The following is a 6,000-nucleotide window of genomic DNA, read 5'->3' as shown; positions in this document are numbered from 1 at the left end:
CAGGCGCAGCCGGACCTCTGCGCCGTTTCCGGCCGGAAAGCCAATAGAGTCCGACCCCAAGCCCGCCCTTCCGTGCCGCAGCCCGCCGGCGCCCGCGCCCCATCCCTCCGCGAGTCTCGGACTGCGGACTTTTTAGCGATTCGTTGCAGTGGCACGTAAAAGGGTTTTAGCTTAGAGGAGATTATGAAAGCGGGTAATTCTTTATATAACATCCTGGATGACCTGCTTTGGGTTATAGTTTTATATTTACGGATCTGCTTTCCTCTCTAAACTAAGCCGCCAGAGGGCAAGAATTTTGTATTCGCGCGCTCCTAAAACCCCAGTCAGTACCTGGCACAGTGCAGGACACGGAGTATGCCCTCTGCATAGGCCCTGGTCATAATAAGGCTCTGAAATATATAAATTTTATCTCAGAACCTAGTGAACACAGTGTGGAAGGGGCGAGGGAGAAAGAAGGGAGAAAATAATTACCTAGAACAGCTGAGGGAAGGATAAGAACTGGAAAAGTAAAGGAAGTCTTTAAACACACTCAATATTTGGTAGAATCAACAAAAAAGAAAAAAATACATTTGTAATGTGCCAAGTCTTCGCCAAAGAGTATTTAGATCCAGGGAGCTGGAATGTAATGTGTTGTCACTGTGCACATAAGGAAGAATCAGTCTTCCAATTTTTTTCACAAAGTAGTTATTAATTTATTTTAAAATGGTCTGGGTTTCTTATTAGAGCAGTTTTTTAAAGTTTGCTCTTATTAACGGAACTCAAGCTCTATTGGAGGGGATGCTTCAGGAACCCAGAACTGAATTCATAGTAATCCTTGCTTCAGGGCATACGGTCATCTTTGAGCTATGGCTAGCTATCTTTTTTTTTTTTTTTTTTTTAATACCACAGTCATGTAATAATAAAATGGAATGGAACACCTGTGAACCCACAACTTAACCGAAGAACTAGAAGTGGTTCTCTTAAATGTGCTCCCAGAAGAGCAGCATTAGCAACACTTGGGACCTTGTTAGAAATACGTCTTGTTAGTTCCCACCCCCAACACATGCAACCCTACTGAATCAAACTCTTGGGGTGGGACCCAGGAATTTAGGTTTTAATGAGCTCTCCATGTGATTCTGATACACACCGAACTTTGAGAACCACTGAGCTAGATTACCAGTGATTTAGATGTGTTCCTTTTCTCCTTGTCTTCCTGTTCTCCCACAGGTAATCATTGTCAAATTTTGTACTTTTGCATTCACATTATCACATACATAGTATATCTAAGCAACATATTGTTGCATTTTGCTTGTATTTAAACATTTTTAAAATGATATTATACTACTTGTAGTCTTCAACTTGCCTTTCCCCCCTAAGCATTTTGTTGCTAAGATTCATCCATGTTTTTGCATGTAACTCTAGTTAACTCATTCTGACTGCCTTATAATAAGAATGGAGGCATATAGTAAGTTGGATCTGATTTCTGTGGTGAAATGGAAAGTGAACCGGTCAATATTCTATAGGAGTTACAAGTACAACAAATATCCTTTGGGTATTTAGCTGATGTGCTCTATCTGATTCAGCAGTTTAAGAAGGGCAAGTGAAGGATAGGTAAAACTTAAAACTGGAGGGTATGTACACCCTCCAGAGCTAGGAAACAAATCCAGGCTAAGTGACAGAGAAACCAGGCTCTTCAAGTATTCTGTGCCCCACACCCCTTTTCTTTCTATGGAATCTATTATTTAGCATACAAACGTGCTATTTTTTTTCCTATATCAAAAATAAATTCTCAGTTACCACTGCTGCTCCATTTTTTCCCTTCCCTTTATAGCAGAACTCCTTGAAATGAATAGCTGTTGATGCATATTTGAGTGGTTCAAGTTTTTCTTCTTCGGAACACTACTGCAGCTAACTGTCTCATATATATTTCCTTGTACTTACATGCTACAGTTTATCTTGGATATATATATCTAGGAGTGATGTTAATCATAGAGGATGTGAAGTTTCAATTTTGAAAAATAACTAAAAATAAAAAGTCAAAATACAAATCTTAGTCTATGTAGCTACTAAGTATGTGATAACTAAGGCAATTCTAATCATTAAAAAGTTTGTTTCATTAAGAAGTACTTTCAGTAAGTCATTGATTAACAAGGAAGTGTGACTACGTTATGAATTTAACAGTACATTAAATAGTTAAAACTTAATGTTGGCCTGCTAGCTTGTGAATTCTGGAGAACATAAACTAGCTTTTTCATCTTTGTGTCCAAATAGTGCCTTACATTTATAATAGGTGCTCCATAAAAACTTGTTGAATTACTGTTAAATTTACTTCTCTAGAGCAGGGCCTCAAGAACTTTTTTCTGTAGGAAATGGGTTGGATGATACATAATTATCTCTTAGAAGCATTAAAACTGGTTAATTCAAGTGATCTAAACTTGAGTAGTAACTGAGAATTATGGAGGATGTTTTCATAAGATTCACTCATTCATTAATGGACTAAGTGAGCCCACACTAGAACAGAGGCAAAAACTGATAATACAACTGCATCATATTCATCCACATTAAACTCTGCCTTCTCCGTTTAAAATACAGAACTGAAAGCTGTCCCTGAAATCTACAGTTGGCAACAAGCAAATATAATTCGGCCCTGGCCAGTGTGGCCTAGTTGGTTGGAGCATCATCCCGTAAACGCAAGGGTTGCAAGTTCAATTCCTGATCAGGGCACATGTCTGGGGTGTGGGTTTGGTTCCCAGTTGGGCCTGTGTACAAGAAGCAACAGATCAATGTTTCTCTCTCACATCGACATTGCACTCTCTTTCTCTCTCCCTGTCTTCCTCTCTCTCTAAGAGCAATGAAAAGCTCTCCTCAGATGAGGATAAAATATATATATATATATATATATATATATATATATATATATAATTCACTACAGAAAAAATAATTTGAGAAAACATTCACAAAATTTAATTGTTATAGGTACTCAATATATGATGAGCCTGGGAAACATGATTGGTAAAAGATTATCTGTGAAAACATGGTTGTAATAGTTGGATATCAGAATGGAAGAGTACTGAGTTAGACCCATATCATGCCTTTTATATTATAATTACCAGATGCATGAGAATAAAACAGGAAGTAGGGGTGGTGTGAATAGGTGAAGCATAGATAGTTAGGACAGTGAAACTACTGTGTATGATACTATAATGGTGGGTACATGTCATACATTTGTCAAAACCCATAATATGTATAACACCAAGTGTAAACCCTAATAATGATGTGTCAATGCGGGTTCATTGATAACAAATGCAGCACTCTGGTACTTCACGGTAGTAGAAGGTTGTGTGTTGTGGGGCCAGGGAACTCTCTCTACTTTCCATTCAGTTTTGCTGTGAGCCTAACATTGCTCTAAAATATCAAGTGTATTTATTTTAAAAAAAAACAGAAATCATAACATTTGTTTCAAAATGAGAAATATACTATTGAAGAAATGTACATTTTTCTTAAGGACAAAATGGAGGGGCAAAATTTTTTTTTTTTTTACTTAACGTATTTGTTTTAAAATGCAGAGGCAATAAAGAGATATACAATGGTCTGTCCAGAAAGTATCCATCCATGCAATATGAAAAATAAAGAGACATTTATTGAAAAAGATACAAGAAACATCATACAAAGGACAATGATGCCTCAGTCGCCTTCAAAGTCATGGCCTTCTTGAGGAAATCTGGTTCATTGGTAGCGGTTTGAATCAAGCCATTAGCAACTGCAGCACGATGTTCCTTTTGCTCTGGTAGCAGAAGCCACAGAGCAAATTTTTCCATGACACGTTTCATGCCAAGATCCTGCATTAAAATCTCAGAGACAGTAGTTTTTGGAATCCCCAGGTCAGCTTCTAATTCTCTCACTGTCTCTGGTGTTCTGCTTGTTGCAGGTCTTCCATAACGTGGATCATTTTCAACAGATTCTCAACTATCTTTGAAGCATTTGTGCCACACTTTTATTTGTGTTGCACTCAATACATCGTCCCCAAAAGCCTCCTGAGTCATCTGAATAGTTTCTGCTCACTCAGTCATTTTGAATGTGATGGCAACACTGTACAAATGCTCACTCCACAGAATCTACTGCCCCCACTGACGAGTACAATGGAGTTGTCACTGTTCGCGCATGCGCATTCCAGTCTATTCTCTGTCTGCCAGGTTACACTGATGTCACACAAACTGTTATGTTATATTAACAATGGCTGGACTTTTTCTGGACAGACCTCATATGTGATAACCAACAAGAGCTTATTACAGTGCAAAATACAGTTTTAAAGAAAGAACATATAAGGTTAGTACCTTAAATAGTTTTATTGCCAACCACATATTTCTATAAGTAATACAAAGAATTATTTACTCATTAGAATGCATTTTCTCTACTTTCTGATTCCTTGCATGCAAACTATTCTAACTGATTTCCTTGTATGTAGACTATTTCCTTTGACCAAATATAAAGTTGAATCTAAATATTTAGAAAATAGGTAGGGAAAAAAATAATTATTACAAAAATCTTCACTATAAAAATTTGAAAATAGCCAAAATGTTACTAAGCACTGTACTAATACAATGAAATCCCACATAATTGTTAAAATAGCAGAAATGTGTGCCATACTGATACACATACTGGAAATGTGTTTCTAAAATATCATTAAGGGTCAAATAAAATTTCATTTTATTAGAGTTTGGAGACAAAAATGATTACATGATGGCTCAATTGTGAACTAAAGGAACTATATAGTTCCTTTTACTAAAGATAAAAGAAATTATTTAAGGACATATGATGCATTATATTCATTCATTCAGTCAGTCAGTCAGTCAGTCATCAGCTATCAAACTGTGATACTCTCCTGACTGACCAGTCTCCTTCCATTCTAGCAGTGATGAAGACCATCTTCCTCAAAGCAGCCTTTGTGACTCTTCAAAAATACACACTGATGTTCCTTGCCAACTTCAAACTCCTCCTTTGATTTTTTTCATTTTATTATTTGATTCTCCTTTGTTTCCTACAAAATAAAGTCCAAATTCCCTTTGTATGGCATATAACCCACTACAATTTAGTTCTTGCCTGCCTTACAGCTTAGTCTTTCAAAATTTACAACCTGGTAATTTCCAACTGCTTCATGTTCCTTCAAGTGTATATCACATTGTTTCATGATTCTGTGGTAGTGCTCATGCTTTTCCCTTCTCGTGACACATGCTTCCCACATTTATTGATCTTGCCCCTGTTCATCCTTTAAGACAGTTCATATATCAACCTCCAAGCTGATTTGGAGACTTCTTCTTGGATTCTATAGCATCCTATGCATGCTTTATCTCAGCAGCTACCAAATCATGTTGGAATTATCTGTTTATAAGCCTGCCTTCCCCATTAAACCATAAGTTTCTTTAGGGCAGAAACCATATTTAGTCATCTTGTGTACCCAGCCTGCATCTAGTTCAATGCCTGGTATGTAACAGGGACTTAATAAATATAGTGAGTACTTAATAAGTAAGCTTTAAACACTGCAATAAAAACTAGTGAACTTTAAATATTTCATTTTCTATCATCCAGGAGCTCACAGCCCATCCATCATACAAAAAAGAACATGAAAAATGACAGGCAACCTTGACTGGTGTAGCTCAGTGGATTGAGCCAGCCTGCAAACCAGAGGGTTGCCGGTTCGATTCCTGGTCAGGGCATATGTCTGGGTTGTGGGCCATGTCCCCAGTTGGGGCCACACAAGAAGCAACACACATCAATGTTTCTCTCTCTCTCTCTCTTTCTCCCTCCCTTCTCTAAAAAAAATATAAATAAATAAAATCTTTTTAAAAAATTCTTTTTTTTTTTAAAGAAAGCACTGTGAATAGTCAAACAAGTCACACTGGGTCAGAGTCTGCTGTCTTTTTATACAAATTTACCTGGAAATTGCTTACCACCAGCCACGCTCATCTTTGAGAATGAAGGACTATGAAATTTTCCTCTGTTAAACACATTTCTGAGAAGTAA

The sequence above is a fragment of the Furipterus horrens genome, unplaced genomic scaffold, assembly GCF_987537825.1.
Source record: "Furipterus horrens unplaced genomic scaffold, mFurHor1.1.pri manual_scaffold_1, whole genome shotgun sequence".
Lineage (NCBI taxonomy): Eukaryota > Metazoa > Chordata > Mammalia > Chiroptera > Furipteridae > Furipterus > Furipterus horrens.
The sequence above is the reverse complement of the archived record's forward strand: the minus strand, read 5'-3'. Positions refer to the sequence as shown.